This window comes from Lagopus muta, chromosome 24, assembly GCF_023343835.1.
Source record: "Lagopus muta isolate bLagMut1 chromosome 24, bLagMut1 primary, whole genome shotgun sequence".
NCBI classification, from domain to species: Eukaryota; Metazoa; Chordata; class Aves; order Galliformes; family Phasianidae; genus Lagopus; species Lagopus muta.
Window position 1 is genome coordinate 5,501,437 of NC_064456.1, and position 14,187 is coordinate 5,515,623.

The following is a 14,187-nucleotide window of genomic DNA, read 5'->3' on the forward strand; positions in this document are numbered from 1 at the left end:
CCCGCCGCCGCCCCGCGTCCCCGCCGCCTCCCGCGCCGTGCCTCGGGGACGCCGGGCGCTCAGGGGAAGGCGGCGCGGGGCTTCGTCCGTCCCCGGTCGGCACCGAGCCGTCCTCCGCAGTCGCCGTTCGGACGGGAGCCGGCTGGGAACGCGGTCGTGTCTTTGTTTGCCGCTCTGTGCGTTCGTGGATTAAACGTTTCCCGTTCGTTTCTCGGCGCTTCTGCCCGCGGTCGTTTCTGCAGCTCCGGTAAGCCACCCCGTCCCCGTGCCCTCCGCCGGGTAAGGACGGGGCGGCGCGAACGGCCGTGTCGTAGCACTGCGAGCGCCGGTCCCGTTCCTCCCCCGCATCCCCTCCCCTCCTCGGCAGCGCGTGGGAAATGGTTGGGGTGGGATTCCGGGAGAGCTGGGGCGGCTCAGCCTGCAGAAGAGGAGGCTCGAGGGGATCCCGGGCGCGGCCATCGGTCTGTGCAGGGAGGCGCGGAGAGGACGGAGCCCGGCTGCGCCCGGCGGTGCCCAGCAGCGGGACCGGAGGCACTGGGCACACGCTGCAGCGCGGCAGTTTTCCCTGTTTGTCACCACTGAGCCCCCGGCTCGGGTCAGCACCGTTGGATATTTTTGTGAGTGATGACGATGCAGGAGATGAGTGCATCCTTGTGAAATCCACCGGGCATCCTAAGGCACGAGGTGCTGCTGGCATCCTGAGGTTCTTACGGGGCAGCAGGGAGAACTGGAGGGTGCAGGGCAGTAGCTGGGGGCTCTTGAAGGGGCTTTGAGGTGCTGTGGGTTCAGAATTGTTGGTAGAGCAACAGAGTGCTCAGTGACTGTCTGAAGGTACTTCTGTGCTGCAAAAGGCTGCTCAGAAGTGCAGAGAGTCAGTTTAGGACAAGTAAACAATCCTTTGTTCATAGCAAATAGATTTACTGGGGTTATTTTATCTGGCTGAGTCAGCCATCTTTATAGATGAATATGCTGAGCACGGCTTGCAGCTCCCTCCTTTAGCTGTGTGTGTTTGCAAGGCTTTGTCCCCAGCAGAAATAGCACTTTTGCTGGGAGCTGTTTTGCTGCAGGACCAAACATCTTGCAGGACTGGTGATGTTTACTAGATACACTTCCTAAAGAATAAGCATAGGCCAGAATTTTAGAGGGTAAGAATTGCAGAAGAAGCATGGCCGATAAACTGAAGCTTTGTAGGTGATTGAGATCTCGGGATGCAATAAGCATTAAAAGAAACTAGGGATGACTTTTTTTCTCTCAGAAGGTGGTGAGGTACTGGAACAGGCTGCCTGGAGAAGCTCTGGGTGCCTCTGGTCCTGATCATCCTGATCTAATGGGTGGCCTATAGCAGGGGGATTGGAACTGAATGGTCTTTAGGTCCCTTCCAATTCAAGCCATTCTATGATGTTCAATGTCAGAATTCATGCAGTTAGTAGTTGCCTATGTGAAAACAGAGTCTGCACCCTTTCAACAGAGAAGGGATCTTTTTGTCTGAGAACCAGTGGAATTAGGGGGATAGGGGATAATTTCAAAAATCCTGTTTGAAATCATAGTTTGGGACACTCCTCACTTTGCCCTCACTTTCTAGAGCATTTCTGAGCAAACTGAGTACTTCTCCCCCATTTCTGCTGCTGCTTTCAATAACTCAGGAAGCTAGCACTCTTTCCTTGTGAGGGAGGGATGTAGGACTGACTCAGTTTGTGTGCAGGACACTGAGAATGAAGATACTCTGTAGATGATGATTAGTAATGTAAGGCTGTCCTCTTCCTGGCAAAGCCATTGGCACTGAGTCTGCTAGGAGTGAAGCAGCACTGCAGTGCCAGGCAGAGCTCCCATTCCCTTCTTCTCTCCCCACCTCAACAAATTTTCCACTGTTTACTTAGAAATCCGTAAAAGAAAAGACTGAGGTTGAAGAAGCTCCACCTGGGGAAGTCAAGGTGGAGGAAACCCCTGCTGCTGCTGCTGTGGGAAAGGAGGCCATCCCTGCTGAGCCAGATGAGCCAACAGAGCAGGCTGCGGTGAGTGATCTGTCCCCCATGTCCATCTCCTGTTTCTGTACCAGCTTGCCATTGCCATCAGACACATGGCTTTTATGAGGCAATAGAGATATTTGTTTACCTCTCCTGTTAAAAAACAAAAAAGAGCAACATGCTGTAGCAAGCATGCATGCTTTGCTGCAGTAAGAAATAATTATATTTTGGAGCTTGTTGAAGCTCGTGGGATTTTTTTCTGTTTGAGACCCTCTGCAGTCTGTTTTAAAATTAATGTAAAAATCAGGTCTTTGCAGCATGGTTTGGCAGCTTGAAAGAAGAATTAATCCTGTATGTATAAAAGAAAAGGTGATGTCACACTGCAGTTCTAGCAGGATAAAGCTGTGAGGGGTTTGCATGGTAACACTGCTGTCAGCAGCTGCCTTGCCCTGGCATCTGGACAGGTCTGGGTCTTATGAGGTGACTGCAGGAAGATGAGCTTAGAAAACACACGAGTGAAGTGAAGTTTGGATATAACGCAGCATCCTTTTATTAAACAAGATAACATGCAAGCATTTCAGATGAAACGTGCAGGAGTTTTGGTGTGGCAGGTGTGTGGAGGCAGTGAGCTGGAGGCTGAGCACTGAGGTCTGATCACAAGTGCTGAAGATGGCGATCTGCTCTACCTGCACTCACACAGATCTGCATGGCTTGTCTTCACCCTTACAGGGCTTTTGGAAAATCTGACATATGTATGTTTGCAGAGCAGCCTCAACGTTTATTAGTGAAAGAGATTTCTATAAGGGGGCTTAGATTTACTTTTCCTCTGAAAAGCATCTTTAGAAATATCCTGCAATCTGCAGGAAGCCAAGACTGAGCAGAAGAGAAAAGCACTTCCAAGTCTTCCAAATGAGACATGAACTACAGCCATCTTGACTGTTTGTTGACCTAAACTGGACCTGAACCTCTTGATCCAGGCTGAGCAATAGCCAGAACTGAATCCAAGCTCAAGCAGAAGGGATGTTGCTGTCTGAATCCCAGAATGCTACAGTAGAATTGGAAACCAGCAGGAGCACAACTGTCCCACAGCGTTTAGGAAATTGTACGTTTTTTCCTCTTGCAAACCTGGAACTCGTGCAGGTTTACAGCTTCTGTAGGAAAGGACCTTGTGATAGATCCCATCTGTGCTGTAAGAAGTATTGTTTGGGGTGGAGAGCATCACTGTTCAGAGCAATTGATCCCTTGGGCATCTTCATGGGTGCCAGATTTAGAGCCACCGACACATGTCTGCTGTTTCAAATGTCAGGCACCCACTGCATGTACAGCTGAGTGTGGGCCTGGAGGAAAGTGATTCTGCACCAACTGATGAGCTTTGTGACCCACCTCTTTGAACAATCCCCTGCTGTGTGTTTCAGCCCAACGTGTGTGGAAGAAGTGTTCCAGGAAGTTTTCCTGCAAACTGGTGAGTTACAGGGGCAGCAGCAGGTTATGATGGGAACATTCTGAGTCTTGGGTGGGAGAAATGTGAGGTAGCTGGAAAACTGTAAGGTCAGCAATGTTCTGGGCTGTTGCTTAATACAAACATTCATCCAGTATGGTGCTGTTATGAGAATACTGATAGCAAAAGCAAATAAAATTGACACGAGCACTTCCAGTGTGGTGATCATTATGTAATTAGCAGGCTTTATTTCTCGTGGTTTTTTGCTGTGTTCTTGTTCTGTTTTTGTCTTACAGCTACCTTTATTTCTGATATATAGCAGTGAGAATCTTTCCACTCCCTGTATGCTGTCCCATTTAGTTCCCACCATTCATTTCAGCACATCCCATACCTGCCATTCTTCCACTGAGCTTGATTAATGCCAGTTTCCCTGCAGTGATTCCCTCAGCATGAGTAAGATGGTGACCATATTTCCTCTTTATACAGGAGAGTATCGAGGCAGAGATAAGGAGACAACTGGAATTGCTGAGGAAGAGAGCGAGGTACGTATGAGCAGCCTCAGGAATGCTGTTGTGCTTTAATATCTTCAAGAGGAGTGTGGCAAAAATATATGTATGTCATCTGCATGTAATCAGTGTGCAGAGAATACAATATGACTGTGACCCAGCTGTGGTACCAGAACATTTCTCATTCAATGCAAGACCTACCTTAGAAACTGCCTGTTGCAGCAGTACAGACTGATAAATATTTTGGGGCAGAAAACAATCAGATGCATGAACAGACAGTGGTATAATGCTGTTTCTATTGACATTTGTGGTAAAGAGAGAATATGCTGCATAGATTCACAGTCGCTTTTACGTTTCCCTTGAATTTGTCTAGCCTTTGTCTAAGCATCTTTAAAAAGGAAAAGGAATTTGGATTCATCCTTTGTTTTTCCTTGCACAGCTGAAAATAATCATGCCACAAGTTCATTTTCTAAACTATGAATCTGGCACTGAATTAGGTAAATTACAAAGCAACTGAAAAACTCAGGGACATACTTAATTTCCCTTTAGGTGGGCATGTAGAGGTAGCTCAAACCCAGTTTCTATAGCTACAGGTGTTGATGCGCTGCGAATGTGAGCTGCACTGCTTCTCTGGCATTGTCTTATCACTGCCAAGCCTGGGCCAAGAAATACCTTGCTCTGCCCTGAGCACAAAGGCTAAGCCTTTGAAATGCATCTTTCCTCTGTTCCAAACTAGGTGCCCTTGTAAAGTAACTTCTATCTGGTCAGCTTAACCTGCTTAGAGGAGCAGTATTACTGAATGCAGAAGAGGTGCTGTCAGGGATCAGGCTGTTTGCTAAGCTGATGTTCTGGCTCCAGTGGAGGACTGTCCTTCTGAGGCAACTTTCATAACCAGTTCTGCAGTATTACTCCAAAAGCCTTCCAAGACTTTGCAAGCAGTTGGTGTGCTCCCTAAAGCATGATAATTAGTTCTTGATCTTATATGAGATGGCTGAGCTGTAATTATGACTAACTGTCCTAAAAATTACCCAGTCCTTTTCTAAATCAAGCCGTGGAGCAAGATCTTCAGCTCTGGAAAATGGGGAGAGCTCAGTGAGCTCCTCGCAGACCCCCAGCTGCAGACTCGGCTGCTCTCCTGCTCTTCATGGCCTCATTCTTGCTGCTGCTGAGTCTGGGCACTGCACTGAGCTGACAGTTCTATTAGAGGATAATGCAGCCAGCTGCAGCCTGGGTAAAGAAGCATTCACTGTTACTGCAACTCAAAGCCACGTGGCTCTGTTATCACAGCCTTCATTACATTGGATGGCCCTTGTTTTTTCTCCTGTGTGGCTGTGCAGATTTCAGTAACCCTTCTGCAGATAGCTGGTTTAGGATACTCTTAGTCTGTGTATTGGTATGGAAGACAGGTTTGTAGAGTTGGTTCTCAAAACGAAGGCAGGAAATACCTGCAAGTACTTGGCCCATTGCAGCTAGGTGTGGGATTCTTGTTCTGATTTCAGTGGAACTGAGTCTCCCTCTTTTTAGTTGAGTTTAGTTTTGTTTTTTTTCTTTATCAAAGACATTTGATACTAATAGTGAGGTTCATTCAGCACTAGCACACATGCTTTTGTAAAAGCCATGTTTTAATTATCTCTCTTGCTTTGGTTCTGTATTGTAAGGCACGGGGAATACCCAGTTCTGCATATGTGAACGTGCTGTGCATTCAGTGAGTTACAGCTACAGCTGTTGAGGGCATCACCCTTTCAGTGCTGCCTGTTTGAGAGCTGACTCATGTCAATTAAAATTCTCCTCCACCGTAAGAGAAAATTGGCTATACAAATGCAGTAAATAGAAAATAAATGCTGATCCTAATCACAACAGGCAGCAAGATCAGTGTGTGCAGCATGCTGTTAGAAGCACATGTGATGAAATCAATCTGACAGGCATTCTGTTCCCCTCCTTTCATACTGGTCTCTTCCAAGGCTTTTACAACCACCATTTATTTGAATACTAGCCTGGGTCAAGACTGCTAAATTGGCAATGCTCTGTGAGACAGGTTTGCATGCCTTACAAGTGACAGGAGAAGATGTCAACATCTGTCCATATCTTTTGATAATACTTCTGTTTGTGGCAGAGCATCCTTCCCTAGCAGAATTTTCAGTTCAAGCTAAAACTTCTCCAGTGGTTTCTGCAAAGCACTGGAGTATTTCCTGCTTCCAAGGACTGCAGAAGAGTTTATTTACCACATCAGTTAATGTCAGCCACTAGGGGTAGATAGAGCTGAACAACAGTGACTGAAGAATGATGGTGAACAAATGCAGGCAGTTCAGGTTGAGCTCAGAGAGCTGCATTAGTCTCATTCCTGGGTGGAAAATCAAACTGAGGAAACAGAGCATCAGGCTGTGAACTGAATTTCTGCTGAACTTAGCTTGACGCTGGTACCTAGAAAACAGCTTTTCTTTAGTGTTAAAAACTTCCTGAAGTTAATTGAATTGACAGAATGTGTTTTTTTATTTACCTTCACCATCGAGATGAATCTCCAATAAACTTAATTCAAGTGTATCACTGTAAACAAATACCAGTGTGTACCAACAGAAATGTTGGGGTGATACATAAATTACCTGTGCTGGAGGAAGGATTTAACAGTGACCTTCAGGAAGGTACTTTTCTATCCACCTTTCAATAACTGAAAGAAAATGCATGCTGACTTTTCAGCACAGACTAATGACAAATGATTCAGTCCTATCAAATCTGCTTGGGTCTTTATTTACGTTTCTTTCTTCTTTAAACTCAGCCTAGCTATAGGCTAACATTTTCTGATACCTGATGACATCTGAATGTTTCTAACCTTCATCTAGCTGTATATTCGCTCCAGCTCACATAGCCCAAGTTGCACATCTCTGTTCAAAAGGAGTCTAATGCTCTTGAAGGCAGTCCAGGTCTAGAGATGGCAGACAGCAGCTGGAGCAGACTTGCAGCCTGTTCCCTAGAGCGGACTTGCAGTAGCACAGGGGACCTCCGGACAGTTTGCCCAGCTTCAACTCACCTTGAACCTGCAGGGAATTTCTCACCCCACACAGCTTGGAGGCAAATCAGCCCTGAGAATGCAGTCCCATAAGTGTTCCAGAGAGCAGTGGAAGGAGGCCGTTGTATAGGCGTGAGAAAGAAGAGGCAGTGAGAACACATGAGCCTTGAGAAATGTTTCCTACACTAGCAATACCCATCTGAAACTCTACTGCATGTTGACAGGAAGCTTTTGTAAATGTCCCTCTCCTGCCTGTAAATGAGCTTTGTCGTGCAAGCCTACCCATGTGCTCCTACATGGTGCTTCAGGTATAGGATGGCAGCCTCCAGTGCTGCTTTCCCCCTTGGGTCAGGAGAAACCCCAGTGAAACCAAAGCCTGCGGCCGGCAGCACCTAAGGAGATTGCAGAGTACAGGGTATCTCCAGCTGATATGCACAGCTCATGTCCTGAAAGGTTTCTCCTTTTATCCTGCAGGTGGTGAGTGCTGCAGATGGGGCGGTGGAGTGGAAGACAGCGTGGTGGTGGCAGCAGGAGCTGGTGAGGGTGCTGCTCCCACGGGACAGGAGGCTGCTGCTGGAGGTGACAAACCTCAGGGAGAAGAAAAGGAGATTGATGTTTCCCAGGTACCTCATGTTGTTGTGTGGGGAGCATTAGAGGAATCCAGCCAGATCCAGCAGCTCCAGCACAGGCCAGACTGATGCAGCTCCATGCCCCAGGGTCCAGCAAGCAGTGAGGATGAGCATGTATTCTCAGTGCACACACAGAGCACACAGACATATTTGTACACACAGACAGCCATGGGAATCAAAGACAGGCACACGGGGTACTCACACAAACACAAGCATTACCAGAGGCCTCGTCACGTTCACCTCTGGCTGAGCAGGTAGAGCTCTACTAGTGAGAAGACATGTATTCGTATGTACGTGCTGACGTCACTCAAGTCCACTCACCTGAGTGTCTCCAGTGGCTGGCACCTGGATCTCTCCTGCAGCTGGCAGATGGGCACACAGGCCCTCCAATCCACGGTCTGAGCCTAGTGCACACATGGGCAAGAACAACAGACAGCCCTCACCCTGGAGAGGAGTTAGCAAGCAACTTGATGAGAAGATAGGACAGACCACACTCATCAGGTGCAGGACATGGCCAGGTAACAACTGTCCATGCTTACATGCAAGCAGCCCATTTCTGCTGTTATCTGTGCCTCATCCCTCAATCACCTCAACCCACCCACTGCTTTTGGTTTCTCCCTTAAACATTCCATAGTAAGTCTTGTACAGTAATGTGTCCCAAGGCTCTTGGCAACAACCTCCCTCAGTCCTGAAGGTGCTCTGCTGTGTGATGGATTTCACACCAGACACTGGGACAGCCCTGAAAGAGGTCCAGGTCACTTCTGCTTTGCACCTTGTGTTCCTCTAAGCTCTTAGAACTTGTACTTTTCTGCACAATTATTGTTCTCTGTCTTGAGGTAAGAATCCCACCTGCAGCAGAAGTAAAGAAACGTTTTTCAACTTGAAATGAAGTAGGAAATACTCTTGTGGTGCTTTTGTTGTATCTTATTTCTTGTCCTAGGAAAAGGTCAGCAGCATCCCTTCAGTAGTAATGGAGCCAGCATCGAACAACGAAGGGGCAGGAGAAGAACACGGTGTGATCATGAACGAGTCCAAAGATGCTGCAGCAGAGATGGGCACTCAGGGCAGTGACAGTGAAACTTGCCAAGTTGGAAGTGAGCAGGAACCAACTGAAGAAGTGCAGACTGCACCTTCTCAAGATCAGCCTGCGTCAGCAGGAGGCACAGCTTCTGACATGGCACAGGGCTTTCTCTTGAAGGTCTGCTGGTTTGTTGTTCTTTTAGACATCTTTTCACATCTAGCTTCTGTGGATGTGTCTGACAGCTGAGGCATTACGATGTTTTACTGAGGCCAAAGGACACCTGGTTTCACAGCCACATGCTTGCATGCACATGCACCCACCCAACCTTTGGTTGTTTCTTCTCCATACGTGAACTTTGAGAAACATTTTCTGCACTTGGATTTTGCTGGTTATATCCCTCTGTAGCTGTAAGAATCATTAGAGGTCTCCTTTCATCTCGCCAAATCAGTACTGACAGTGAATCTTTTAAGTAAAATTCCACTGCCAGCGATTCAGTCAGCAGTATCATAGGATCGTTTGCTAACAGTACCAAAAAGGCATTTTTCTGGCCTGAGAATCTGTAGAGGAAGTTCCAACCCTATTGAAATCTGTGGGACTTCAACAATTCACTGTAATGAAGTTGAAGTGTCCTTTCATGTCCTTAGTATTGCTGTCCTTACGAACTGTTAGAGTATTCAGGCAGAAAAGCTTAATGAAGCTGCAGGGAAATCCTCTGCTTGGCTGGTAAGAGCCACAGAGATTCCTGGTTCACAAGGTTCCTTCACTTCAGAATCAGTGAGCAGGAGAAACGCTCCTTGAGGCTAGATGAACTTCATATGCTTCCTGCTATCGTTTGTATACTTCAGACTAGTTAGTCCCATAGCACTCCATAAATATGCCATTCCTTCTGATCCAAGGTCACTGGTCAAGATTTTCAGCAAACAGTGAGAATGACATTAAGGTTAGAGTGACCAGAATTGTGCAGTTTTGGTGCAGACCTGCTCATCTGTTGTTCATCTTTGGTTTTTTGTCACGCTTCCCTGAGTCAAACATGAATAAGAAGCAGCAGAATGCACGACTGCCATCTGGTTCTCGATGCTGTATTGTTTCATTATTGCAGTGACCACGGAACTGTCTGTGCTTTGAGAAAACTAGGATAGTGCCTCTCTTCAGGAAGAAGAGCTATTTAGTTAAATGGTCTGTTCAGGACAGTGTGCTAACCCCACAAATGTTTCAATAATCACCTCTTTGACAGGGAGATGTTTTTGGCATTCCTATCTGCCAGTGAATGGGAGTTCTTTCCAGGACAACCAGGAGCTGTGGTTCCCATTATTCACTTCTTTTGTCTTGTACTGAAACTGGTGCTGTACCTCTCCCTCTAATTTCCAGGGATGTTTCCATCAATCACAGTATCCAGCAGACAGCATAAGGAAGGGTCTGAAGGGACATTTCCTGTGATTCTTTTCCAAGCTTATTGGCAAAATGCTGCCATCCCTCTCCTCAGGTCTAGGCATGATAGTGGGAAATGAAGGCAAGTTCCCTGCACGGTAGGAATAATGGAACAGGACTTGTCCAAGAGGCAGCACCTGTGGGATTCTGCAACCTTGGGAAAGGAGGTTTGGTTTCTTTCAGTAGTTTCAGGAAGATTTACTGAAGCTGTACCTGTTTCATAAACTGTGATTAGAAACTTTGATGTGGACATGAACAGCTTGAATGTACGTGTCTGTGGCCGTATATTTCCATAAAGAAAGAAGTGAAAGAGTGCATTTTTCTTTTTTCACAGTGTCTGTGTTTTGATCATTTCTGTACATTTGGTATTTCCTTTAGGTTGAAGTTCTGCATGATTTTGAGGCAGCTAATGGTGACCAGCTTAATTTAAATGGAGGGGATATTGCACTAGTAATTCCTTCTGAGACCACAGCTGATCAGGTAACAACAACGTGATTAGTTATTTCTTTTGCTAATGTTTCCCTTTGTCTCAGTTTCCTTCTCACTCTTTATAGTTAATTTGAAATGTTGGTTCAGAACGTCTCTACTGTTAGAAAACACCAGCATTCTTATTTTGCCCTTTTGCTTGGTTTGATTTGTGACCAAGCAGCACAGCTAACTAAGCTGAAGTCCCAGGTATGTACTGCCAGCAGGGTCCAACTTCAGTGCATTTGTCTAGGGCACTTTTATGTTGCTTTGTAGTGAATTTTATACAGGCTTACATACAGACACAGGCTGAATACAGAAGATGGCTTACAAATGGTGCATCCTGCTGTCATGTTGTTGTAACACTGGGTCAGAACTGACTGTGTTTCCCCACACGTTCAGAGTTTTACATGGAGATCTGGGGAAATATGCATTTGCCCAGAGAGAGCACTGAGACTGCACACCAACAGTTCTGTCCTGCAGCCCAATGGCACAGAGGTGTTCCTGCATGTCCTGTGTGCCTCTTGGGACCTGAGCCTCACAGCTGTGCTCTTGAGCTGCACCAGCAATCGCTTTGTCTTTGGTGCAAGAACCCAACAGTTCAGTGTCATTTAAGATGCTTTATTTTGTCTTAACAGCGTGTTTCAGGTTAATTTTTAAACAATTTAATTCCACGTTATGTTGATTTGCAGTCAAGTGAATGAATTTTTTACCTCCTCTTTAAGAGCAGCCCATCTTGTACAATTCGTACGAGCCACTTTGTGGCTGCAGTGGCAGAAAGCGTTGATGAAAAGCATTCCATTGAACTGGGGGCTGGGAGGTTGGGCTCTGGACCTGCACAGTGAGACAGCCAGGTCTCTGCTCCGAATGAAGAGCAGTTCTTCAAACATGCCCAAATGCTGTCAGCGCGTTTGGAGAGCCAGAGACTGTTTGTTATCTAAGCTGAACTCTCTCTTAATACAAGAGACAAGTAATTGCTTTGGTTTCTGATTCTTTTTTATTGTTGTTTCTGAATAAAAGATTATTTTATTTTCCTTTTCACTGGGACGCTTTGTTATTTTGTAGGGACAGATCCTCTTATGCTTACTCAAACTGTGCTGCCTCACCTGTTGGGCTGTTCAGCTGAGTTCATTGTCAGTATTTGCAGAACCTACTCTAAGGATATAAAAAGACGCTGTCTTCAGTTATTTTTTCTTATCATGTTTTGTATTAATCTATATAACCTTTCCTTGGTGAATCCATTGATTGTTTTTCTCTTGTGGTGTGCATCCAAATCCCATTAGCGTTCATTGGAGTGAATTGTGTGCAGTGATGGAGAAAATGAAGCCCCATGTATTCGTGTTGCTGAGATCGTTCTGCTCATATCTTTATTACTCACTGCATATTTGCCCTTGGTGTTTCACATCACCATAGAACTCAATTTTTCTCTTACCAGATAATGTGTTGATTTACAGAGAGTATTTGATCTTGGTTCTTTTTCCTCCTGCAAAATTGATCTAAACCCATCATTCTGAGATAGCTGGTGCTGTCAGCCTGTGCTCCCTGTGCAAAGCCAACTCATCCCAGCCAGTGACTCCAACTTTTATCCGTAATTATTGAGTTGCAGTCATCATCCATTACAACTTCAGTCCTGAGCAGAATCTACTCTGTCCCTGGTAGAAAACTTCAGTTCCCCCACCTCAGGTTTTCCAAAAGGTGACTTCAAAAACGTGCTGCCAGTTACTCCATCTCTCTCTGTACTGTCTGTAGAATGATAATGAATCAGCATTAGAAATTCCCTGCTAATCATCACTTTACTCTGACTCCTGTTCTTCAAAGGAACAAAGCACAGAGTTAGCCATGTGGTGAGATGAAAACAGGCTGATCACTGCAAGAATACTGCCTGGATTTTGTTCCAGGTGAAATGGATAGCACTTAGGAGAACCCAGCACTTTCCAACAAGAAATCTTCCTTTTTCCGCTTCTCTCCTCACACATCGCCCACCATTTTTTCCTTTTCCTCCCTCTTACACTCCTCTCTTATGCTTTCCTTATTTCACTTGCACTTCTGCTCTCACGTGTTCCTTCTTTCTTTTGCACTTTGCTCTCCCAGAGCCTCGCTTTCCCCTTTGCTGTTTCTCAGCAGTATTTCTTGCTTGCTCCCTTTCTCACCTACTTGCACTTTCCCTCCCATGTCTTTGGCAGTGTACCTTTGCTGTTTCTCTCTCTCTACTGCTCCCTCCACCACATGACCCTTTCTCTCTCTTCTCTGCTCCTTCCATTCCTTCTCTTGCTCCCCATCCCTTCTTCTCTCTTCCTCTCGCATGCTGTTTCCCTCTTGGCTCTTGTTTTCTCTCTCTCTGAAATACTTACCCTGTGTTAATCTCCTTCTTAGACTCTTTTCCTCTCTGACTTGTGCTCTCTTGAAGAGCTTACCCTCTCGCCTGTGTTTTCTGACATGCCTTCCACGTGTCACTTATGTGTTTATCTCTTGCTTTTTCCTGTCACACTCTGTTTTTCCCATGTTCTGTTCTTCTATCTTTTATTCCTTCTATCTTCTATTCTTTTTTTCCTCTTGCTTTCCAGTCTTGCATTCTCTCTCTTTTGCGTTTTTCTTTTCTTGCTTGCATTTCCTCACCTACTTGTGTTATCTTCTATTGCATGTTTCTGCCCTTGTCCGTGTGCTCCTACTCTGGTATGCTTTCCCTGCTGCAAGTGCTTTTCCTCTCTTTGCTTTCCTCCTCTCCGTTGGGTGCTCACACTCTCGCATGTGTTCCCAGAGTCATCACAGAGCAGGTTGGGTTGGAAAAGACCTCAAGGATCATCAAGTCTTCTCTCTCATGGTCTCTCACTTCCCTCAGCTCTTCCATGCTTTCCTCTTGCTTGTAAAATCTTCCCCTCTTGCACGGAGGCTTTCCCTCTTGCTTGCCCTTTCCCTCGTGTTTCCTCCTTTCTCATTGAGTTCTTCCCAGGCTCTTGCAATTTCTCCCTTGCTTTGCTTCTCTTTTGCAGACGTACTTTTTGTAAGTACAGGTAGCGACAGGACGAGAGGAAATGGCTTTAAACTGGAAGAGGATAGATTTAGACTGGATAGTGGGGTGAAATTCTTTGCTGTGAAGGTGGTGAGACGCTGGAAGTGGTCACCCCTCCCTGAAAGTATTCAAGGCCAGGCATGATGGGTCTTTGAGCGACCTGCTCTAGTGGGAAATGCCCCTGTCTGTGGCAGGGGGGTTGGAACTAGATGATCTAAAAGGCCACTTGCACCCCAGGCTGTTCTATGATTCTGTCTATATCTGATTTCCCTCTGTCTTTGTGGTCTTTGCTACTGCAGCATCTCTGATGCCTGTTTCTTCTGTTCAGTGGTCACAGTCACGGGTTGATCATTGCACTAGGTGATCTCAGTGGTCTTTCCAAGCCTTATGATTCTGTGCTTGTCTCACTTGGTAAAGGTGGTCACCTAGCAAGTAAGGTGAAGAAAATGTGGTGACATTTAATGCTTTTTTTTTTTTGTCCTGGTTCTTAACAGAACAGATCAGACAGATCTTTGGCTGCCTTGCCCTCTCTCATCCTTTTCTTCTAATTTCTGCAACCTCACTATTGCATGAGATCTGGTTTGTCTGCTTTCCCTCTGATCTGCTCCCCCTCTCATTTGTGCAATCCATCTCATGCCATTGCTGCTTCTTGTGCCTTTTCTCCAGTGCTTTTTTTCTTGTTCTTGAACTCTCCTGGGTTTGCTTTCTTAGTCTTGTGTGTG

At 46.0% G+C, this 14,187-nt stretch overlaps 1 long non-coding RNA gene across 1 annotated transcript; it reads left to right on the forward strand.

The window, feature by feature from the left end:
• LOC125684331 (uncharacterized) lies at window positions 1-13,942 on the forward strand. Its single transcript, XR_007373284.1, has 6 exons — window positions 1-247; window positions 1,878-3,426; window positions 3,889-3,944; window positions 7,387-8,059; window positions 8,482-8,739; window positions 10,369-13,942. It is a non-coding gene; the product is annotated as an uncharacterized LOC125684331 (long non-coding RNA).
• Window positions 13,943-14,187: the final 245 nt, after the last annotated feature.